We start from the raw sequence: 24,817 nt of genomic DNA, 5'->3' as shown, positions 1-24,817 counted from the left end.
AATATATTTTAAAACTTTGCAACCAAACGTCTGATTCTTTAAATAGGGTATTTTCTAATATCACCGGTTTCAAGTGTAAATTTACTTGCTGTCTTCACTGATAAAAGCAACGCTCGAATAGGGCCTTGAATCCTGGACACTCACATTAAAAGTCTGATGTTTTATTGACTGAACTATCCGGGGTCATACAGCAAGTATCTTATGCAGATCTTTGCCCTGCCGCTAAAGTAGCAGTTAGCTCGCGATTTTTACTTTCACTCACGCAGCCTCACAAAACATAAAAGAGCGTGGTGGCGGTAAGGGTATTTATGAAGTGTGGATGTGTGAGCGAAATGCGCTGTGCAGCCGGGATCAGTACAGGAGGATGTCAACGATGTAATGTTGCATCTCGGCCAGTGAATGTCGCTGTGTTAGCTTACATGCATGAGCCCGGATAGCTCAGTCGGTAGAGCATCAGACTTTTAATCTGAGGGTCCAGGGTTCAAGTCCCTGTTCGGGCGCTGCTTTTATCAGTAAAGACAACACCTAAACTTACACTTAAAAGCAGTGACATTAGAAAATACCCCATCAAAAGAATCAGACATTTGCTTGCAAAATTTTAAAATATATTAAGTAAACACTAGAATATGTAATATATTTCAAAATTCAGATGTGACAAATATGCAACACAAATCAAAAAGTTTTATTGAAACATCAGGGATGACCAGCTTGAAATGCTCGTGTTTCATGGGGCTGCATGAACGTTGCAACTGATCATCTCGAAACTATCGCTCCATGTACCTTAAAGCACCGCCACTGTGACTAATCATTAAAATGCGTTAATCAGATCAGCATGAACGGTTTCTTTTTCACGGGGTTGCCTGAAAGACGAAATTGAGAATTTTTAATGAAAAGCAGCACCCAAACAAAGACCTGAACCCTGAGATTAAAAGTCTGATGTTTCACCGACTGAACTATCTGGGCTCACGCTCTTTTCACAACACAGCGACATCCAGTGGCTGATATTGAACATTACATCGTTCACATTCTGCATTTCATTCTGCTGTCATCCCGTCTGGCGGGGACCGACAACAATGGCTTTGGTCTTCCCTATATTTAATTGGAGAAAATGTCTCCTCATTCAGTACTACACTAGCAGTCTGACAATTTAGAAACCGTGGAGGGTGTTGAGAGAGGTGGTGGTGAGGTGGAGCTGGGTGTTATCCGCATACATGTGGAGACTGACACTGTGTTTTCAGATGATGTTGCTGAGGGCTGGCATGTGGATGAGAAATAAGAAGGGGCCAAGGATAGATCCTTGTGGGACACCAGAGGTGTTGATGCAGGAGCCGAAAGAAAAGCAGTTGCAGATGATTCTCTGTTTAATTTTGAATTAATCCAATAATAGCGCATCAGACTTTTATTCTGAGGGCTCAGGTCTTTGTTCAGGGATTCGGCATTGATAATGCTGTTGAATATGAAGAGGTGGTGGTTAGAGGCTCTTTTGTTGCAGATAGTCATTGCCGGGCACTTGTGTGGCGCAAATGTTACTTGTCACTTATCAGCCCCAGCCTGAATGTCGTCCAAGTCTTGCTGCATGTGGGCACGGGCTGCTTCATTATCTGAGGAGTTGTGAATGGAACTGAACACTGTGCAGTCATCAGCGAACATCCCCAGTTCTGAACTTATGTTGGAGGGAAGATGGTTGGACCTAGGACACTGCCCGGAGGAACTCCTGCAGCGATGTCCTGTGGCTCAGATGATTGGCCTCCAACAACCACAACCATCTTCCATTGTGCTGGGTGTGACTCCAACCAGTGGAGAGTTTTCCCTCCGATTCCCATTGACTTCAATTTTACTCGGGCTCCTTGATGCCACACACCTGGTCAAATGCTGCCTTGATGTCAAGGGCAGTCACTCTCACCTCACCTCTGGAATTCAGCTCCTTTGTCCATGGTTGGACCAAGGCTGTAATGAGGTCTGGAGCCGAGTGGTCCTGGCGGAACCCAAACTGAGCATCAGTGAGCAAGTTATTGGTGAGTATGTGCCACTTGATAGCACTGTCGATGACAACTTCCATCATTTTGCTGATGACTGAGTGTAGACTGCTGGGGCAGTAATTGGCTGGATTGGATTTCTCCTGCTTTTTGTGGACAGGACATACCTGGGCAGCTTTCTGCATTGTCGGGTAGATGCCAGTGTTGTAGCTGCACTGAAACAGCTTGGCTAGAGGTGCGCCTAGTTCTGGAGCACAAGACATCAGCAGAACAGCCGGGATGTTGTTAGAGTCCATAGCCTTTGTTGTATCCAGTGCGCTCAGCCCTTTCTTAATATCACGTGGAGTGAATCAAATTGGCTGAAGACTGGCTTCTGTGATGGTAGGAACCTCAGGAGGTGGCCGAGATGAATCATTTCACTCGGCACTTCTGGTTGAAGATAGTTGCAAATGCTTCAACCTTATCTTTTGCACAGCGTGCTGGCCTCCACCATCATTGATGATGGGAATGTTCATGGAGTCTCCTCCTCCCGTTAGTTATTTAAAGATCTACCACCATTGATGACTGGATGGTCAGAGGACTGCAGTGCTTTCATCTGACCGGTTGGTTGTGGGATCGCTTAGCACAGGGTTGTTTTGATGATTTGTATGCATGGTCCCCCGTCCGTGTTTATTCTTGCTCACCCAGTAACCAGTGCATGTATTTGAAAGGATTTTTTGATGGGTCTGCTACTTACAGGTTATGCACATCTTCGCACTGAATCTAAAGTTGCAGTTAACTGACGATTGTCAGTGTCTACTTTCACTCCCGTAGCCCCATAGGCAGAGAGTGGGCGTGTGAAAGAAATGCGCTGTACAGATGGGATTATGCAGAAGGAAATGCAGAATGTGAAAAGACTTGCCAAAATCCATATACACTACATCAAACGCACTACCCCTATCGAACCTCCTTGTTGCCTCCTCAAAAAATTCAATCAAAGTTAATCAGACACGATCTTCCCTTGGCAAATCAATGCTGACTGTCGCTGATTACTCCTTGTCTTTCTACATGACGATTTATCCTGGCCTTCAGAATTTTTTCCAATAATTTTCACAGCACCAGGATTAGCCTGACTGGTCTGTAATTACTCGGTCTATCCCTTTTTCCTTTTTTAAACAACGGAAACACATTAGCAGTCCTCCAAGATGTGGATTGTATTTAAGTAGCAGGCACATTCAGAAATTCTTTCAAATGTGTGTGCTGGAACTGGGGGTAAATATACTTTAAAGCTTTGCAAGCAAATCTGTTTTTCTGACATAGTATTTTATAAAGTCTCTGCTTTCAAGTGTAAATTTTGTGTTGTCTTCATTGACACCTGAATTATGAAATATATTACATTTTCCATTAATAATTTATATAAGTATTTATTAATATATTTTAAAACTTTGCAACCAAACGTCTGATTCTTTAAATAGGGTATTTTCTAATATCACCGGTTTCAAGTGTAAATTTACTTGTTGTCTTCACTGATAAAAGCAACGCTCGAATAGGGCCTTGAATCCTGGACACTCACATTAAAAGTCTGATGTTTTATTGACTGAACTATCCGGGGTCATACAGCAAGTATCTTATGCAGATCTTTGCCCTGCCGCTAAAGTAGCAGTTAGCTCGCGATTTTTACTTTCACTCACGCAGCCTCACAAAACACAAAACATAAAAGAGCGTGGTGGCGGTAAGGGTATTTATGAAGTGTGGGTGTGTGAGCGAAATGCGCTGTGCAGCCGGGATCAGTACAGGAGGATGTCAACGATGTAATGTTGCATCTCGGCCAGTGAATGTCGCTGTGTTAGCTTACATGCATGAGCCCGGATAGCTCAGTCGGTAGAGCATCAGACTTTTAATCTGAGGGTCCAGGGTTCAAGTCCCTGGTTCGGGCGCTGCTTTTATCAGTAAAGACAACACCTAAACTTACACTTAAAAGCAGTGACATTAGAAAATACCCCATCAAAAGAATCAGACATTTGCTTGCAAAATTTTAAAATATATTAATTAAACACTAGAATATGTAATATATTTCAAAATTCAGATGTGACAAATATTCAACACAAATCAAAAAGTTTTATTGAAACATCAGGGATGACCAGCTTGAAATGCTCGTGTTTCATGGGGCTGCATGAACGTTGCAACTGATCATCTCGAAACTATCGCTCCATGTACCTTAAAGCACCGCCACTGTGACTAATCATTAAAATGCGTTAATCAGATCAGCATGAACGGTTTCTTTTTCACGGGGTTGCCTGAAAGACGAAATTGAGAATTTTTAATGAAAAGCAGCACCCAAACAAAGACCTGAACCCTGAGATTAAAAGTCTGATGTTTCACCGACTGAACTATCTGGGCTCACGCTCTTTTCACAACACAGCGACATCCAGTGGCTGATATTGAACATTACATCGTTCACATTCTGCATTTCATTCTGCTGTCATCCCGTCTGGCGGGGACCGACAACAATGGCTTTGGTCTTCCCTATATTTAATTGGAGAAAATGTCTCCTCATTCACTACTGGACTAGCAGTCTGACAATTTAGAAACCGTGGAGGGTGTTGAGAGAGGTGGTGGTGAGGTGGAGCTGGGTGTTATCAGCATACATGTGGAGACTGACACTGTGTTTTCAGATGATGTTGCTGAGGGCTGGCATGTGGATGAGAAATAAGAAGGGGCCAAGGATAGATCCTTGTGGGACACCAGAGGTGTTGATGCAGGAGCCGAAAGAAAAGCAGTTGCAGATGATTCTCTGTTTAATTTTGAATTAATCCAATAATAGCGCATCAGACTTTTATTCTGAGGGCTCAGGTCTTTGTTCAGGGATTCGGCATTGATAATGCTGTTGAATATGAAGAGGTGGTGGTTAGAGGCTCTTTTGTTGCAGATAGTCATTGCCGGGCACTTGTGTGGCGCAAATGTTACTTGTCACTTATCAGCCCCAGCCTGAATGTCGTCCAAGTCTTGCTGCATGTGGGCACGGGCTGCTTCATTATCTGAGGAGTTGTGAATGGAACTGAACACTGTGCAGTCATCAGCGAACATCCCCAGTTCTGAACTTATGTTGGAGGGAAGATGGTTGGACCTAGGACACTGCCCGGAGGAACTCCTGCAGCGATGTCCTGTGGCTCAGATGATTGGCCTCCAACAACCACAACCATCTTCCATTGTGCTGGGTGTGACTCCAACCAGTGGAGAGTTTTCCCTCCGATTCCCATTGACTTCAATTTTACTCGGGCTCCTTGATGCCACACACCTGGTCAAATGCTGCCTTGATGTCAAGGGCAGTCACTCTCACCTCACCTCTGGAATTCAGCTCCTTTGTCCATGGTTGGACCAAGGCTGTAATGAGGTCTGGAGCCGAGTGGTCCTGGCGGAACCCAAACTGAGCATCAGTGAGCAAGTTATTGGTGAGTAAGTGCCACTTGATAGCACTGTCGATGACAACTTCCATCATTTTGCTGATGACTGAGAGTAGACTGCTGGGGCAGTAATTGGCTGGATTGGATTTCTCCTGCTTTTTGTGGACAGGACATACCTGGGCAGCTTTCTGCATTGTCGGGTAGATGCCAGTGTTGTAGCTGCACTGAAACAGCTTGGCTAGAGGTGCGCCTAGTTCTGGAGCACAAGACATCAGCAGAACAGCCGGGATGTTGTTAGAGTCCATAGCCTTTGTTGTATCCAGTGCGCTCAGCCCTTTCTTAATATCACGTGGAGTGAATCAAATTGGCTGAAGACTGGCTTCTGTGATGGTAGGAACCTCAGGAGGTGGCCGAGATGAATCATTTCACTCGGCACTTCTGGTTGAAGATAGTTGCAAATGCTTCAACCTTATCTTTTGCACAGCGTGCTGGCCTCCACCATCATTGATGATGGGAATGTTCATGGAGTCTCCTCCTCCCGTTAGTTATTTAAAGATCTACCACCATTGATGACTGGATGGTCACAGGACTGCAGTGCTTTGATCTGATCGGTTGGTTGTGGGATCGCTTAGCACAGGGTTGTTTTGATGATTTGTATGCATGGTCCCCCGTCCGTGTTTATTCTTGCTCACCCAGTAACCAGTGCATGTATTTGAAAGGATTTTTTGATGGGTCTGCTACTTACAGGTTATGCACATCTTCGCACTGAATCTAAAGTTGCAGTTAACTGACGATTGTCAGTGTCTACTTTCACTCCCGTTGCCCCATAGGCAGAGAGTGGGCGTGTGATAGAAATGCGCTGTACAGATGGGATTATGCAGAAGGAAATGCAGAATATGAAAAGACTTGCCAAAATCCATATACACTACATCAAACGCGCTACCCCTATCGAACCTCCTTGTTGCCTCCTCAAAAAATTCAATCAAAGTTAATCAGACACGATCTTCCCTTGGCAAATCAATGCTGACTGTTGCTGATTACTCCTTGTCTTTCTACATGACGATTTATCCTGGCCTTCAGAATTTTTTCCAATAATTTTCACAGCACCAGGATTAGCCTGACTGGTCTGTAATTACTCGGTCTATACCTTTTTCCTTTTATAAACAACGGAAACACATTAGCAGTCCTCCAAGATGTGGATTGTATTTAAGTAGCAGGCACATTCAGAAATTCTTTCAAATGTGTGTGCTGGAACTGGGGGTAAATATACTTTAAAGCTTTGCAAGCAAATCTGTTTTTCTGACATAGTATTTTATAAAGTCTCTGCTTTCAAGTGTAAATTTTGTGTTGTCTTCATTGACACCTGAATTATGAAATATATTACATTTTCCATTAATAATTTATATAAGTATTTATTAATATATTTTAAAACTTTGCAACCAAACGTCTGATTCTTTAAATAGGGTATTTTCTAATATCACCGGTTTCAAGTGTAAATTTACTTGTTGTCTTCACTGATAAAAGCAACGCTCGAATAGGGCCTTGAATCCTGGACACTCACATTAAAAGTCTGATGTTTTATTGACTGAACTATCCGGGGTCATACAGCAAGTATCTTATGCAGATCTTTGCCCTGCCGCTAAAGTAGCAGTTAGCTCGCGATTTTTACTTTCACTCACGCAGCCTCACAAAACATAAAAGAGCGTGGTGGCGGTAAGGGTATTTATGAAGTGTGGATGTGTGAGCGAAATGCGCTGTGCAGCCGGGATCAGTACAGGAGGATGTCAACGATGTAATGTTGCATCTCGGCCAGTGAATGTCGCTGTGTTAGCTTACATGCATGAGCCCGGATAGCTCAGTCGGTAGAGCATCAGACTTTTAATCTGAGGGTCCAGGGTTCAAGTCCCTGTTCGGGCGCTGCTTTTATCAGTAAAGACAACACCTAAACTTACACTTAAAAGCAGTGACATTAGAAAATACCCCATCAAAAGAATCAGACATTTGCTTGCAAAATTTTAAAATATATTAAGTAAACACTAGAATATGTAATATATTTCAAAATTCAGATGTGACAAATATGCAACACAAATCAAAAAGTTTTATTGAAACATCAGGGATGACCAGCTTGAAATGCTCGTGTTTCATGGGGCTGCATGAACGTTGCAACTGATCATCTCGAAACTATCGCTCCATGTACCTTAAAGCACCGCCACTGTGACTAATCATTAAAATGCGTTAATCAGATCAGCATGAACGGTTTCTTTTTCACGGGGTTGCCTGAAAGACGAAATTGAGAATTTTTAATGAAAAGCAGCACCCAAACAAAGACCTGAACCCTGAGATTAAAAGTCTGATGTTTCACCGACTGAACTATCTGGGCTCACGCTCTTTTCACAACACAGCGACATCCAGTGGCTGATATTGAACATTACATCGTTCACATTCTGCATTTCATTCTGCTGTCATCCCGTCTGGCGGGGACCGACAACAATGGCTTTGGTCTTCCCTCTATTTAATTGGAGAAAATGTCTCCTCATTCAGTACTACACTAGCAGTCTGACAATTTAGAAACCGTGGAGGGTGTTGAGAGAGGTGGTGGTGAGGTGGAGCTGGGTGTTATCCGCATACATGTGGAGACTGACACTGTGTTTTCAGATGATGTTGCTGAGGGCTGGCATGTGGATGAGAAATAAGAAGGGGCCAAGGATAGATCCTTGTGGGACACCAGAGGTGTTGATGCAGGAGCCGAAAGAAAAGCAGTTGCAGATGATTCTCTGTTTAATTTTGAATTAATCCAATAATAGCGCATCAGACTTTTATTCTGAGGGCTCAGGTCTTTGTTCAGGGATTCGGCATTGATAATGCTGTTGAATATGAAGAGGTGGTGGTTAGAGGCTCTTTTGTTGCAGATAGTCATTGCCGGGCACTTGTGTGGCGCAAATGTTACTTGTCACTTATCAGCCCCAGCCTGAATGTCGTCCAAGTCTTGCTGCATGTGGGCACGGGCTGCTTCATTATCTGAGGAGTTGTGAATGGAACTGAACACTGTGCAGTCATCAGCGAACATCCCCAGTTCTGAACTTATGTTGGAGGGAAGATGGTTGGACCTAGGACACTGCCCGGAGGAACTCCTGCAGCGATGTCCTGTGGCTCAGATGATTGGCCTCCAACAACCACAACCATCTTCCATTGTGCTGGGTGTGACTCCAACCAGTGGAGAGTTTTCCCTCCGATTCCCATTGACTTCAATTTTACTCGGGCTCCTTGATGCCACACACCTGGTCAAATGCTGCCTTGATGTCAAGGGCAGTCACTCTCACCTCACCTCTGGAATTCAGCTCCTTTGTCCATGGTTGGACCAAGGCTGTAATGAGGTCTGGAGCCGAGTGGTCCTGGCGGAACCCAAACTGAGCATCAGTGAGCAAGTTATTGGTGAGTATGTGCCACTTGATAGCACTGTCGATGACAACTTCCATCATTTTGCTGATGACTGAGAGTAGACTGCTGGGGCAGTAATTGGCTGGATTGGATTTCTCCTGCTTTTTGTGGACAGGACATACCTGGGCAGCTTTCTGCATTGTCGGGTAGATGCCAGTGTTGTAGCTGCACTGAAACAGCTTGGCTAGAGGTGCGCCTAGTTCTGGAGCACAAGACATCAGCAGAACAGCCGGGATGTTGTTAGAGTCCATAGCCTTTGTTGTATCCAGTGCGCTCAGCCCTTTCTTAATATCACGTGGAGTGAATCAAATTGGCTGAAGACTGGCTTCTGTGATGGTAGGAACCTCAGGAGGTGGCCGAGATGAATCATTTCACTCGGCACTTCTGGTTGAAGATAGTTGCAAATGCTTCAACCTTATCTTTTGCACAGCGTGCTGGCCTCCACCATCATTGATGATGGGAATGTTCATGGAGTCTCCTCCTCCCGTTAGTTATTTAAAGATCTACCACCATTGATGACTGGATGGTCAGAGGACTGCAGTGCTTTCATCTGACCGGTTGGTTGTGGGATCGCTTAGCACAGGGTTGTTTTGATGATTTGTATGCATGGTCCCCCGTCCGTGTTTATTCTTGCTCACCCAGTAACCAGTGCATGTATTTGAAAGGATTTTTTGATGGGTCTGCTACTTACAGGTTATGCACATCTTCGCACTGAATCTAAAGTTGCAGTTAACTGACGATTGTCAGTGTCTACTTTCACTCCCGTAGCCCCATAGGCAGAGAGTGGGCGTGTGAAAGAAATGCGCTGTACAGATGGAATTATGCAGAAGGAAATGCAGAATGTGAAAAGACTTGCCAAAATCCATATACACTACATCAAACGCACTACCCCTATCGAACCTCCTTGTTGCCTCCTCAAAAAATTCAATCAAAGTTAATCAGACACGATCTTCCCTTGGCAAATCAATGCTGACTGTCGCTGATTACTCCTTATCTTTCTACATGACGATTTATCCTGGCCTTCAGAATTTTTTCCAATAATTTTCACAGCACCAGGATTAGCCTGACTGGTCTGTAATTACTCGGTCTATCCCTTTTTCCTTTTTTAAACAACGGAAACACATTAGCAGTCCTCCAAGATGTGGATTGTATTTAAGTAGCAGGCACATTCAGAAATTCTTTCAAATGTGTGTGCTGGAACTGGGGGTAAATATACTTTAAAGCTTTGCAAGCAAATCTGTTTTTCTGACATAGTATTTTATAAAGTCTCTGCTTTCAAGTGTAAATTTTGTGTTGTCTTCATTGACACCTGAATTATGAAATATATTACATTTTCCATTAATAATTTATATAAGTATTTATTAATATATTTTAAAACTTTGCAACCAAACGTCTGATTCTTTAAATAGGGTATTTTCTAATATCACCGGTTTCAAGTGTAAATTTACTTGTTGTCTTCACTGATAAAAGCAACGCTCGAATAGGGCCTTGAATCCTGGACACTCACATTAAAAGTCTGATGTTTTATTGACTGAACTATCCGGGGTCATACAGCAAGTATCTTATGCAGATCTTTGCCCTGCCGCTAAAGTAGCAGTTAGCTCGCGATTTTTACTTTCACTCACGCAGCCTCACAAAACATAAAAGAGCGTGGTGGCGGTAAGGGTATTTATGAAGTGTGGGTGTGTGAGCGAAATGCGCTGTGCAGCCGGGATCAGTACAGGAGGATGTCAACGATGTAATGTTGCATCTCGGCCAGTGAATGTCGCTGTGTTAGCTTACATGCATGAGCCCGGATAGCTCAGTCGGTAGAGCATCAGACTTTTAATCTGAGGGTCCAGGGTTCAAGTCCCTGTTCGGGCGCTGCTTTTATCAGTAAAGACAACACCTAAACTTACACTTAAAAGCAGTGACATTAGAAAATACCCCATCAAAAGAATCAGACATTTGCTTGCAAAATTTTAAAATATATTAAGTAAACACTAGAATATGTAATATATTTCAAAATTCAGATGTGACAAATATGCAACACAAATCAAAAAGTTTTATTGAAACATCAGGGATGACCAGCTTGAAGTGCTCGTGTTTCATGGGGCTGCATGAACGTTGCAACTGATCATTTCGAAACTATCGCTCCATGTACCTTAAAGCACCGCCACTGTGACTAATCATTAAAATGCGTTAATCAGATCAGCATGAACGGTTTCTTTTTCACGGGGTTGCCTGAAAGACGAAATTGAGAATTTTTAATGAAAAGCAGCACCCAAACAAAGACCTGAACCCTGAGATTAAAAGTCTGATGTTTCACCGATGGAACTATCTGGGCTCACGCTCTTTTCACAACACAGCGACATCCAGTGGCTGATATTGAACATTACATCGTTCACATTCTGCATTTCATTCTGCTGTCATCCCGTCTGGCGGGGACCGACAACAATGGCTTTGGTCTTCCCTATATTTAATTGGAGAAAATGTCTCCTCATTCAGTACTGGACTAGCAGTCTGACAATTTAGAAACCGTGGAGGGTGTTGAGAGAGGTGGTGGTGAGGTGGAGCTGGGTGTTATCAGCATACATGTGGAGACTGACACTGTGTTTTCAGATGATGTTGCTGAGGGCTGGCATGTGGATGAGAATTAAGAAGGGGCCAAGGATAGATCCTTGTGGGACACCAGAGGTGTTGATGCAGGAGCCGAAAGAAAAGCAGTTGCAGATGATTCTCTGTTTAATTTTGAATTAATCCAATAGTAGCGCATCAGACTTTTATTCTGAGGGCTCAGGTCTTTGTTCAGGGATTCGGCATTGATAATGCTGTTGAATATGAAGAGGTGGTGGTTAGAGGCTCTTTTGTTGGAGATAGTCATTGCCGGGCACTTGTGTGGCGCAAATATTACTTGTCACTTATCAGCCCCAGCCTGAATGTCGTCCAAGTCTTGCTGCATGTGGGCACGGGCTGCTTCATTATCTGAGGAGTTGTGAATGGAACTGAACACTGTGCAGTCATCAGCGAACATCCCCAGTTCTGAACTTATGTTGGAGGGAAGATGGTTGGGCCTAGGACACTGCCCGGAGGAACTCCTGCAGCGATGTCCTGTGGCTCAGATGATTGGCCTCCAACAACCACAACCATCTTCCATTGTGCTGGGTGTGACTCCAACCAGTGGAGAGTTTTCCCTCCGATTCCCATTGACTTCAATTTTACTCGGGCTCCTTGATGCCACACACCTGGTCAAATGCTGCCTTGATGTCAAGGGCAGTCACTCTCACCTCACCTCTGGAATTCAGCTCCTTTGTCCATGGTTGGACCAAGGCTGTAATGAGGTCTGGAGCCGAGTGGTCCTGGCGGAACCCAAACTGAGCATCAGTGAGCAAGTTATTGGTGAGTAAGTGCCACTTGATAGCACTGTCGATGACAACTTCCATCATTTTGCTGATGACTGAGAGTAGACTGCTGGGGCAGTAATTGGCTGGATTGGATTTCTCCTGCTTTTTGTGGACAGGACATACCTGGGCAGCTTTCTGCATTGTCGGGTAGATGCCAGTGTTGTAGCTGCACTGAAACAGCTTGGCTAGAGGTGCGCCTAGTTCTGGAGCACAAGACATCAGCAGAACAGCCGGGATGTTGTTAGAGTCCATAGCCTTTGTTGTATCCAGTGCGCTCAGCCCTTTCTTAATATCACGTGGAGTGAATCAAATTGGCTGAAGACTGGCTTCTGTGATGGTAGGAACCTCAGGAGGTGGCCGAGATGAATCATTTCACTCGGCACTTCTGGTTGAAGATAGTTGCAAATGCTTCAACCTTATCTTTTGCACAGCGTGCTGGCCTCCACCATCATTGATGATGGGAATGTTCATGGAGTCTCCTCCTCCCGTTAGTTATTTAAAGATCTACCACCATTGATGACTGGATGGTCACAGGACTGCAGTGCTTTGATCTGATCGGTTGGTTGTGGGATCGCTTAGCACAGGGTTGTTTTGATGATTTGTATGCATGGTCCCCCGTCCGTGTTTATTCTTGCTCACCCAGTAACCAGTGCATGTATTTGAAAGGATTTTTTGATGGGTCTGCTACTTACAGGTTATGCACATCTTCGCACTGAATCTAAAGTTGCAGTTAACTGACGATTGTCAGTGTCTACTTTCACTCCCGTTGCCCCATAGGCAGAGAGTGGGCGTGTGATAGAAATGCGCTGTACAGATGGGATTATGCAGAAGGAAATGCAGAATATGAAAAGACTTGCCAAAATCCATATACACTACATCAAACGCGCTACCCCTATCGAACCTCCTTGTTGCCTCCTCAAAAAATTCAATCAAAGTTAATCAGACACGATCTTCCCTTGGCAAATCAATGCTGACTGTCGCTGATTACTCCTTGTCTTTCTACATGACGATTTATCCTGGCCTTCAGAATTTTTTCCAATAATTTTCACAGCACCAGGATTAGCCTGACTGGTCTGTAATTACTCGGTCTATCCCTTTTTCCTTTTTTAAACAACGGAAACACATTAGCAGTCCTCCAAGATGTGGATTGTATTTAAGTAGCAGGCACATTCAGAAATTCTTTCAAATGTGTGTGCTGGAACTGGGGGTAAATATACTTTAAAGCTTTGCAAGCAAATCTGTTTTTCTGACATAGTATTTTATAAAGTCTCTGCTTTCAAGTGTAAATTTTGTGTTGTCTTCATTGACACCTGAATTATGAAATATATTACATTTTCCATTAATAATTTATATAAGTATTTATTAATATATTTTAAAACTTTGCAACCAAACGTCTGATTCTTTAAATAGGGTATTTTCTAATATCACCGGTTTCAAGTGTAAATTTACTTGTTGTCTTCACTGATAAAAGCAACGCTCGAATAGGGCCTTGAATCCTGGACACTCACATTAAAAGTCTGATGTTTTATTGACTGAACTATCCGGGGTCATACAGCAAGTATCTTATGCAGATCTTTGCCCTGCCGCTAAAGTAGCAGTTAGCTCGCGATTTTTACTTTCACTCACGCAGCCTCACAAAACACAAAACATAAAAGAGCGTGGTGGCGGTAAGGGTATTTATGAAGTGTGGGTGTGTGAGCGAAATGCGCTGTGCAGCCGGGATCAGTACAGGAGGATGTCAACGATGTAATGTTGCATCTCGGCCAGTGAATGTCGCTGTGTTAGCTTACATGCATGAGCCCGGATAGCTCAGTCGGTAGAGCATCAGACTTTTAATCTGAGGGTCCAGGGTACAAGTCCCTGGTTCGGGCGCTGCTTTTATCAGTAAAGACAACACCTAAACTTACACTTAAAAGCAGTGACATTAGAAAATACCCCATCAAAAGAATCAGACATTTGCTTGCAAAATTTTAAAATATATTAAGTAAACACTAGAATATGTAATATATTTCAAAATTCAGATGTGACAAATATTCAACACAAATCAAAAAGTTTTATTGAAACATCAGGGATGACCAGCTTGAAATGCTCGTGTTTCATGGGGCTGCATGAACGTTGCAACTGATCATCTCGAAACTATCGCTCCATGTACCTTAAAGCACCGCCACTGTGACTAATCATTAAAATGCGTTAATCAGATCAGCATGAACGGTTTCTTTTTCACGGGGTTGCCTGAAAGACGAAATTGAGAATTTTTAATGAAAAGCAGCACCCAAACAAAGACCTGAACCCTGAGATTAAAAGTCTGATGTTTCACCGACTGAACTATCTGGGCTCACGCTCTTTTCACAACACAGCGACATCCAGTGGCTGATATTGAACATTACATCGTTCACATTCTGCATTTCATTCTGCTGTCATCCCGTCTGGCGGGGACCGACAACAATGGCTTTGGTCTTCCCTATATTTAATTGGAGAAAATGTCTCCTCATTCACTACTGGACTAGCAGTCTGACAATTTAGAAACCGTGGAGGGTGTTGAGAGAGGTGGTGGTGAGGTGGAGCTGGGTGTTATCAGCATACATGTGGAGACTGACACTGTGTTTTCAGATGATGTTGCTGAGGGCTGGCATGTGGATGAGAAATAAGAAGGGGCCAAGGATAGATCCTTGTGGGACACCAGAGGTGTTGATGCAGGAGCCGAAAGAAAAGCAGTTGCAGATGATTCTCTGTTTAATTTTGAATTAATCCAATAATAGCGCATCAGACTTTTATTCTGAGGGCTCAGGTCTTTGTTCAGGGATTCGGCATTGATAATGCTGTTGAATATGAAGAGGTGGTGGTTAGAGGCTCTTTTGTTGCAGATAGTCATTGCCGGGCACTTGTGTGGCGCAAATGTTACTTGTCACTTATCAGCCCCAGCCTGAATGTCGTCCAAGTCTTGCTGCATGTGGGCACGGGCTGCTTCATTATCTGAGGAGTTGTGAATGGAACTGAACACTGTGCAGTCATCAGCGAACATCCCCAGTTCTGAACTTATGTTGGAGGGAAGATGGTTGGACCTAGGACACTGCCCGGAGGAACTCCTGCAGCGATGTCCTGTGGCTCAGGTGATTGGCCTCCAACAACCACAACCATCTTCCATTGTGCTGGGTGTGACTCCAACCAGTGGAGAGTTTTCCCTCCGATTCCCATTGACTTCAATTTTACTCGGGCTCCTTGATGCCACACACCTGGTCAATTGCTGCCTTGATGTCAAGGGCAGTCACTCTCACCTCACCTCTGGAATTCAGCTCCTTTGTCCATGGTTGGACCAAGGCTGTAATGAGGTCTGGAGCCGAGTGGTCCTGGCGGAACCCAAACTGAGCATCAGTGAGCAAGTTATTGGTGAGTAAGTGCCACTTGATAGCACTGTCGATGACAACTTCCATCATTTTGCTGATGACTGAGAGTAGACTGCTGGGGCAGTAATTGGCTGGATTGGATTTCTCCTGCTTTTTGTGGACAGGACATACCTGGGCAGCTTTCTGCATTGTCGGGTAGATGCCAGTGTTGTAGCTGCACTGAAACAGCTTGGCTAGAGGTGCGCCTAGTTCTGGAGCACAAGACATCAGCAGAACAGCCGGGATGTTGTTAGAGTCCATAGCCTTTGTTGTATCCAGTGCGCTCAGCCCTTTCTTAATATCACGTGGAGTGAATCAAATTGGCTGAAGACTGGCTTCTGTGATGGTAGGAACCTCAGGAGGTGGCCGAGATGAATCATTTCACTCGGCACTTCTGGTTGAAGATAGTTGCAAATGCTTCAACCTTATCTTTTGCACAGCGTGCTGGCCTCCACCATCATTGATGATGGGAATGTTCATGGAGTCTCCTCCTCCCGTTAGTTATTTAAAGATCTACCACCATTGATGACTGGATGGTCACAGGACTGCAGTGCTTTGATCTGATCGGTTGGTTGTGGGATCGCTTAGCACAGGGTTGTTTTGATGATTTGTATGCATGGTCCCCCGTCCGTGTTTATTCTTGCTCACCCAGTAACCAGTGCATGTATTTGAAAGGATTTTTTGATGGGTCTGCTACTTACAGGTTATGCACATCTTCGCACTGAATCTAAAGTTGCAGTTAACTGACGATTGTCAGTGTCTACTTTCACTCCCGTTGCCCCATAGGCAGAGAGTGGGCGTGTGATAGAAATGCGCTGTACAGATGGGATTATGCAGAAGGAAATGCAGAATATGAAAAGACTTGCCAAAATCCATATACACTACATCAAACGCGCTACCCCTATCGAACCTCCTTGTTGCCTCCTCAAAAAATTCAATCAAAGTTAATCAGACACGATCTTCCCTTGGCAAATCAATGCTGACTGTTGCTGATTACTCCTTGTCTTTCTACATGACGATTTATCCTGGCCTTCAGAATTTTTTCCAATAATTTTCACAGCACCAGGATTAGCCTGACTGGTCTGTAATTACTCGGTCTATACCTTTTTCCTTTTATAAACAACGGAAACACATTAGCAGTCCTCCAAGATGTGGATTGTATTTAAGTAGCAGGCACATTCAGAAATTCTTTCAAATGTGTGTGCTGGAACTGGGGGTAAATATACTTTAAAGCTTTGCAAGCAAATCTGTTTTTCTGACATAGTATTTTATAAAGTCTCTGCTTTCAAGTGTAAATTTTGTGTTGTCTTCATTGACACCTGAATTATGAAATATATTACATTTTCCATTAATAATTTATATAAGTATTTATTAATATATTTTAAAACTTTGCAACCAAACGTCTGATTCTTTAAATAGGGTATTTTCTAATATCACCGGTTTCAAGTGTAAATTTACTTGTTGTCTTCACTGATAAAAGCAACGCTCGAATAGGGCCTTGAATCCTGGACACTCACATTAAAAGTCTGATGTTTTATTGACTGAACTATCCGGGGTCATACAGCAAGTATCTTATGCAGATCTTTGCCCTGCCGCTAAAGTAGCAGTTAGCTCGCGATTTTTACTTTCACTCACGCAGCCTCACAAAACATAAAAGAGCGTGGTGGCGGTAAGGGTATTTATGAAGTGTGGATGTGTGAGCGAAATGCGCTGTGCAGCCGGGATCAGTACAGGAGGATGTCAACGATGTAATGTTGCATCTCGGCCAGTGAATGTCGCTGTGTTAGCTTACATGCATGAGCCCGGATAGCTCAGTCGGTAGAGCATCAGAGTTTTAATCTGAGGGTCCAGGGTTCAAGTCGCTGTTCGGGCGCTGCTTTTATCAGTAAAGACAACACCTAAACTTACACTTAAAAGCAGTGACATTAGAAAATACCCCATCAAAAGAATCAGACATTTGCTTGCAAAATTTTAAAATATATTAAGTAAACACTAGAATATGTAATATATTTCAAAATTCAGATGTGACAAATATGCAACACAAATCAAAAAGTTTTATTGAAACATCAGGGATGACCAGCTTGAAATGCTCGTGTTTCATGGGGCTGCATGAACGTTGCAACTGATCATCTCGAAACTATCGCTCCATGTACCTTAAAGCACCGCCACTGTGACTAATCATTAAAATGCGTTAATCAGATCAGCATGAACGGTTTCTTTTTCACGGGGTTGCCTGAAAGACGAAATTGAGAATTTTTAATGAAAAGCAGCACCCAAACAAAGACCTGAACCCTGAGATTAAAAGTCTGATGTTTCACCGACTGAACTATCTGGGCTCACGCTCTTTTCACAACACAGCGACATCCAGTGGCTGATATTGAACATTACATCGTTCACATTCTGCATTTCATTCTGCTGTCATCCCGTCTGGCGGGGACCGACAACAATGGCTTTGGTCTTCCCTATATTTAATTGGAGAAAATGTCTCCTCATTCAGTACTACACTAGCAGTCTGACAATTTAGAAACCGTGGAGGGTGTTGAGAGAGGTGGTGGTGAGGTGGAGCTGGGTGTTATCCGCATACATGTGGAGACTGACACTGTGTTTTCAGATGATGTTGCTGAGGGCTGGCATGTGGATGAGAAATAAGAAGGGGCCAAGGATAGATCCTTGTGGGACACCAGAGGTGTTGATGCAGGAGCCGAAAGAAAAGCAGTTGCAGATGATTCTCTGTTTAATTTTGAATTAATCCAATAATAGCGCATCAGACTTTTATTCTGAGGGCTCAGGTCTTTGTTCAGGGATTCGGCATTGATAATGCTGTTGAATATGAAGAGGTGGTGGTTAGAGGCTCTTTTGTTGCAGATAGTCATTGCCGGGCACTTGTGTGGCGCAAATGTTACTTGTCACTTATCAGCCCCAGCCTGAATGTCGTCCAAGTCTTGCTGCATGTGGGCACGGGCTGCTTCATTATCTGAGGAGTTGTGAATGGAACTGAACACTGTGCAGTCATCAGCGAACATCCCCAGTTCTGAACTTATGTTGGAGGGAAGATGGTTGGACCTAGGACACTGCCCGGAGGAACTCCTGCAGCGATGTCCTGTGGCTCAGATGATTGGCCTCCAACAACCACAACCATCTTCCATTGTGCTGGGTGTGACTCCAACCAGTGGAGAGTTTTCCCTCCGATTCCCATTGACTTCAATTTTACTCGGGCTCCTTGATGCCACACACCTGGTCAAATGCTGCCTTGATGTCAAGGGCAGTCACTCTCACCTCACCTCTGGAATTCAGCTCCTTTGTCCATGGTTGGACCAAGGCTGTAATGAGGTCTGGAGCCGAGTGGTCCTGGCGGAACCCAAACTGAGCATCAGTGAGCAAGTTATTGGTGAGTATGTGCCACTTGATAGCACTGTCGATGACAACTTCCATCATTTTGCTGATGACTGAGAGTAGACTGCTGGGGCAGTAATTGGCTGGATTGGATTTCTCCTGCTTTTTGTGGACAGGACATACCTGGGCAGCTTTCTGCATTGTCGGGTAGATGCCAGTGTTGTAGCTGCACTGAAACAGCTTGGCTAGAGGTGCGCCTAGTTCTGGAGCACAAGACATCAGCAGAACAGCCGGGATGTTGTTAGAGTCCATAGCCTTTGTTGTATCCAGTGCGCTCAGCCCTTTCTTAATATCACGTGGAGTGAATCAAATTGGCTGAAGACTGGCTTCTGTGATGGTAGGAACCTCAGGAGGTGGCCGAGATGAATCATTTCACTCGGCACTTCTGGTTGAAGATAGTTGCAAATGCTTCAACCTTATCTTTTGCACAGCGTGCTGGCCTCCACCATCATTGATGATGGGAATGTTCATGGAGTCTCCTCCTCCCGTTAGTTATTTAAAGATCTACCACCATTGATGACTGGATGGTCAGAGGACTGCAGTGCTTTCATCTGACCGGTTGGTTGTGGGATCGCTTAGCACAGGGTTGTTTTGATGATTTGTATGCATGGTCCCCCGTCCGTGTTTATTCTTGCTCACCCAGTAACCAGTGCATGTATTTGAAAGGATTTTTTGATGGGTCTGCTACTTACAGGTTATGCACATCTTCGCACTGAATCTAAAGTTGCAGTTAACTGACGATTGTCAGTGTCTACTTTCACTCCCGTAGCCCCATAGGCAGAGAGTGGGCGTGTGAAAGAAATGCGCTGTACAGATGGGATTATGCAGAAGGAAATGCAGAATGTGAAAAGACTTGCCAAAATCCATATACACTACATCAAACGCACTACCCCTATCGAACCTCCTTGTTGCCTCCTCAAAAAATTCAATCAAAGTTAATCAGACACGATCTTCCCTTGGCAAATCAATGCTGACTGTCGCTGATTACTCCTTGTCTTTCTACATGACGATTTATCCTGGCCTTCAGAATTTTTTCCAATAATTTTCACAGCACCAGGATTAGCCTGACTGGTCTGTAATTACTCGGTCTATCCCTTTTTCCTTTTTTAAACAACGGAAACACATTAGCAGTCCTCCAAGATGTGGATTGTATTTAAGTAGCAGGCACATTCAGAAATTCTTTCAAATGTGTGTGCTGGAACTGGGGGTAAATATACTTTAAAGCTTTGCAAGCAAATCTGTTTTTCTGACATAGTATTTTATAAAGTCTCTGCTTTCAAGTGTAAATTTTGTGTTGTCTTCATTGACACCTGAATTATGAAATATATTACATTTTCCATTAATAATTTATATAAGTATTTATTAATATATTTTAAAACTTTGCAACCAAACGTCTGATTCTTTAAATAGGGTATTTTCTAATATCACCGGTTTAAAGTGTAAATTTACTTTTTGTCTTCACTGATAAAAGCAACGCTCGAATAGGGCCTTGAATCCTGGACACTCACATTAAAAGTCTGATGTTTTATTGACTGAACTATCCGGGGTCATACAGCAAGTATCTTATGCAGATCTTTGCCCTGCCGCTAAAGTAGCAGTTAGCTCGCGATTTTTACTTTCACTCACGCAGCCTCACAAAACATAAAAGAGCGTGGTGGCGGTAAGGGTATTTATGAAGTGTGGGTGTGTGAGCGAAATGCGCTGTGCAGCCGGGATCAGTACAGGAGGATGTCAACGATGTAATGTTGCATCTCGGCCAGTGAATGTCGCTGTGTTAGCTTACATGCATGAGCCCGGATAGCTCAGTCGGTAGAGCATCAGACTTTTAATCTGAGGGTCCAGGGTTCAAGTCCCTGTTCGGGCGCTGCTTTTATCAGTAAAGACAACACCTAAACTTACACTTAAAAGCAGTGACATTAGAAAATACCCCATCAAAAGAATCAGACATTTGCTTGCAAAATTTTAAAATATATTAAGTAAACACTAGAATATGTAATATATTTCAAAATTCAGATGTGACAAATATGCAACACAAATCAAAAAGTTTTATTGAAACATCAGGGATGACCAGCTTGAAGTGCTCGTGTTTCATGGGGCTGCATGAACGTTGCAACTGATCATCTCGAAACTATCGCTCCATGTACCTTAAAGCACCGCCACTGTGACTAATCATTAAAATGCGTTAATCAGATCAGCATGAACGGTTTCTTTTTCACGGGGTTGCCTGAAAGACGAAATTGAGAATTTTTAATGAAAAGCAGCACCCAAACAAAGACCTGAACCCTGAGATTAAAAGTCTGATGTTTCACCGATGGAACTATCTGGGCTCACGCTCTTTTCACAACACAGCGACATCCAGTGGCTGATATTGAACATTACATCGTTCACATTCTGCATTTCATTCTGCTGTCATCCCGTCTGGCGGGGACCGACAACAATGGCTTTGGTCTTCCCTATATTTAATTGGAGAAAATGTCTCCTCATTCAGTACTGGACTAGCAGTCTGACAATTTAGAAACCGTGGAGGGTGTTGAGAGAGGTGGTGGTGAGGTGGAGCTGGGTGTTATCAGCATACATGTGGAGACTGACACTGTGTTTTCAGATGATGTTGCTGAGGGCTGGCATGTGGATGAGAATTAAGAAGGGGCCAAGGATAGATCCTTGTGGGACACCAGAGGTGTTGATGCAGGAGCCGAAAGAAAAGCAGTTGCAGATGATTCTCTGTTTAATTTTGAATTAATCCAATAATAGCGCATCAGACTTTTATTCTGAGGGCTCAGGTCTTTGTTCAGGGATTCGGCATTGATAATGCTGTTGAATATGAAGAGGTGGTGGTTAGAGGCTCTTTTGTTGGAGATAGTCATTGCCGGGCACTTGTGTGGCGCAAATATTACTTGTCACTTATCAGCCCCAGCCTGAATGTCGTCCAAGTCTTGCTGCATGTGGGCACGGGCTGCTTCATTATCTGAGGAGTTGTGAATGGAACTGAACACTGTGCAGTCATCAGCGAACATCCCCAGTTCTGAACTTATGTTGGAGGGAAGATGGTTGGGCCTAGGACACTGCCCGGAGGAACTCCTGCAGCGATGTCCTGTGGCTCAGATGATTGGCCTCCAACAACCACAACCATCTTCCATTGTGCTGGGTGTGACTCAAACCAGTGGAGAGTTTTCCCTCCGATTCCCATTGACTTCAATTTTACTCGGGCTCCTTGATGCCACACACCTGGTCAAATGCTGCCTTGATGTCAAGGGCAGTCACTCTCACCTCACCTCTGGAATTCAGCTCCTTTGTCCATGGTTGGACCAAGGCTGTAATGAGGTCTGGAGCCGAGTGGTCCTGGCGGAACCCAAACTGAGCATCAGTGAGCAAGTTATTGGTGAGTAAGTGCCACTTGATAGCACTGTCGATGACAACTTCCATCATTTTGCTGATGACTGAGAGTAGACTGCTGGGGCAGTAATTGGCTGGATTGGATTTCTCCTGCTTTTTGTGGACAGGACATACCTGGGCAGCTTTCTGCATTGTCGGGTAGATGCCAGTGTTGTAGCTGCACTGAAACAGCTTGGCTAGAGGTGCGCCTAGTTCTGGAGCACAAGACATCAGCAGAACAGCCGGGATGTTGTTAGAGTCCATAGCCTTTGTTGTATCCAGTGCGCTCAGCCCTTTCTTAATATCACGTGGAGTGAATCAAATTGGCTGAAGACTGGCTTCTGTGATGGTAGGAACCTCAGGAGGTGGCCGAGATGAATCATTTCACTCGGCACTTCTGGTTGAAGATAGTTGCAAATGCTTCAACCTTATCTTTTGCACAGCGTGCTGGCCTCCACCATCATTGATGATGGGAATGTTCATGGAGTCTCCTCCTCCCGTTAGTTATTTAAAGATCTACCACCATTGATGACTGGATGGTCACAGGACTGCAGTGCTTTGATCTGATCGGTTGGTTGTGGGATCGCTTAGCACAGGGTTGTTTTGATGATTTGTATGCATGGTCCCCCGTCCGTGTTTATTCTTGCTCACCCAGTAACCAGTGCATGTATTTGAAAGGATTTTTTGATGGGTCTGCTACTTACAGGTTATGCACATCTTCGCACTGAATCTAAAGTTGCAGTTAACTGACGATTGTCAGTGTCTACTTTCACTCCCGTTGCCCCATAGGCAGAGAGTGGGCGTGTGATAGAAATGCGCTGTACAGATGGGATTATGCAGAAGGAAATGCAGAATATGAAAAGACTTGCCAAAATCCATATACACTACATCAAACGCGCTACCCCTATCGAACCTCCTTGTTGCCTCCTCAAAAAATTCAATCAAAGTTAATCAGACACGATCTTCCCTTGGCAAATCAATGCTGACTGTCGCTGATTACTCCTTGTCTTTCTACATGACGATTTATCCTGGCCTTCAGAATTTTTTCCAATAATTTTCACAGCACCAGGATTAGCCTGACTGGTCTGTAATTACTCGGTCTATCCCTTTTTCCTTTTATAAACAACGGAAACACATTAGCAGTCCTCCAAGATGTGGATTGTATTTAAGTAGCAGGCACATTCAGAAATTCTTTCAAATGTGTGTGCTGGAACTGGGGGTAAATATACTTTAAAGCTTTGCAAGCAAATCTGTTTTTCTGACATAGTATTTTATAAAGTCTCTGCTTTCAAGTGTAAATTTTGTGTTGTCTTCATTGACACCTGAATTATGAAATATATTACATTTTCCATTAATAATTTATATAAGTATTTATTAATATATTTTAAAACTTTGCAACAAAACGTCTGATTCTTTAAATAGGGTATTTTCTAATATCACCGGTTTCAAGTGTAAATTTACTTGTTGTCTTCACTGATAAAAGCAACGCTCGAATAGGGCCTTGAATCCTGGACACTCACATTAAAAGTCTGATGTTTTATTGACTGAACTATCCGGGGTCATACAGCAAGTATCTTATGCAGATCTTTGCCCTGCCGCTAAAGTAGCAGTTAGCTCGCGATTTTTACTTTCACTCACGCAGCCTCACAAAACATAAAAGAGCGTGGTGGCGGTAAGGGTATTTATGAAGTGTGGGTGTGTGAGCGAAATGCGCTGTGCAGCCGGGATCAGTACAGGAGGATGTCAACGATGTAATTTTGCATCTCGGCCAGTGAATGTCGCTGTGTTAGCTTATATGCATGAGCCCGGATAGCTCAGTCGGTAGAGCATCAGACTTTTAATCTGAGGGTCCAGGGTTCAAGTCCCTGTTCGGGCGCTGCTTTTATCAGTAAAGACAACACCTAAACTTACACTTAAAAGCAGTGACATTAGAAAATACCCCATCAAAAGAATCAGACATTTGCTTGCAAAATTTTAAAATATATTAAGTAAACACTAGAATATGTAATATATTTCAAAATTCAGATGTGACAAATATGCAACACAAATCAAAAAGTTTTATTGAAACATCAGGGATGACCAGCTTGAAGTGCTCGTGTTTCATGGGGCTGCATGAACGTTGCAACTGATCATCTCGAAACTATCGCTCCATGTACCTTAAAGCACCGCCACTGTGACTAATCATTAAAATGCGTTAATCAGATCAGCATGAACGGTTTCTTTTTCACGGGGTTGCCTGAAAGACGAAATTGAGAATTTTTAATGAAAAGCAGCACCCAAACAAAGACCTGAACCCTGAGATTAAAAGTCTGATGTTTCACCGATGGAACTATCTGGGCTCACGCTCTTTTCACAACACAGCGACATCCAGTGGCTGATATTGAACATTACATCGTTCACATTCTGCATTTCATTCTGCTGTCATCCCGTCTGGCGGGGACCGACAACAATGGCTTTGGTCTTCCCTATATTTAATTGGAGAAAATGTC

At 43.6% G+C, this 24,817-nt stretch overlaps 7 non-coding genes across 7 annotated transcripts; all 7 read left to right on the top strand.

The window, feature by feature from the left end:
• The first annotated feature begins 427 nt into the window (after nucleotides 1–427).
• trnak-uuu (transfer RNA lysine (anticodon UUU)) lies at nucleotides 428–500 on the top strand. Its single transcript has one exon. It is a non-coding gene; the product is annotated as a tRNA-Lys (tRNA).
• A 3,318-nt stretch (nucleotides 501–3,818) lies between these two features.
• On the top strand, nucleotides 3,819–3,892 carry trnak-uuu (transfer RNA lysine (anticodon UUU)). The gene has a single exon. It is a non-coding gene; the product is annotated as a tRNA-Lys (tRNA).
• A 3,311-nt stretch (nucleotides 3,893–7,203) lies between these two features.
• trnak-uuu (transfer RNA lysine (anticodon UUU)) lies at nucleotides 7,204–7,276 on the top strand. The gene has a single exon. It is a non-coding gene; the product is annotated as a tRNA-Lys (tRNA).
• Nucleotides 7,277–10,587: 3,311 nt separating this feature from the next.
• Nucleotides 10,588–10,660, top strand: trnak-uuu (transfer RNA lysine (anticodon UUU)). Its single transcript has one exon. It is a non-coding gene; the product is annotated as a tRNA-Lys (tRNA).
• A 3,318-nt stretch (nucleotides 10,661–13,978) lies between these two features.
• Nucleotides 13,979–14,052, top strand: trnak-uuu (transfer RNA lysine (anticodon UUU)). Its single transcript has one exon. It is a non-coding gene; the product is annotated as a tRNA-Lys (tRNA).
• A 6,695-nt stretch (nucleotides 14,053–20,747) lies between these two features.
• trnak-uuu (transfer RNA lysine (anticodon UUU)) lies at nucleotides 20,748–20,820 on the top strand. Its single transcript has one exon. It is a non-coding gene; the product is annotated as a tRNA-Lys (tRNA).
• Nucleotides 20,821–24,131: 3,311 nt separating this feature from the next.
• trnak-uuu (transfer RNA lysine (anticodon UUU)) lies at nucleotides 24,132–24,204 on the top strand. The gene has a single exon. It is a non-coding gene; the product is annotated as a tRNA-Lys (tRNA).
• The last annotated feature ends 613 nt before the right edge of the window (nucleotides 24,205–24,817 follow it).

The sequence above is a fragment of the Somniosus microcephalus genome, unplaced genomic scaffold, assembly GCF_052327205.1.
Source record: "Somniosus microcephalus isolate GS21.2 unplaced genomic scaffold, FLI_Smic_1.0 unresolved_chr2, whole genome shotgun sequence".
Taxonomy (NCBI): Eukaryota; Metazoa; Chordata; class Chondrichthyes; order Squaliformes; family Somniosidae; genus Somniosus; species Somniosus microcephalus.
Note: the sequence above shows the minus strand (reverse complement) of the source record. Positions and strands in the feature narration are given on the sequence as shown.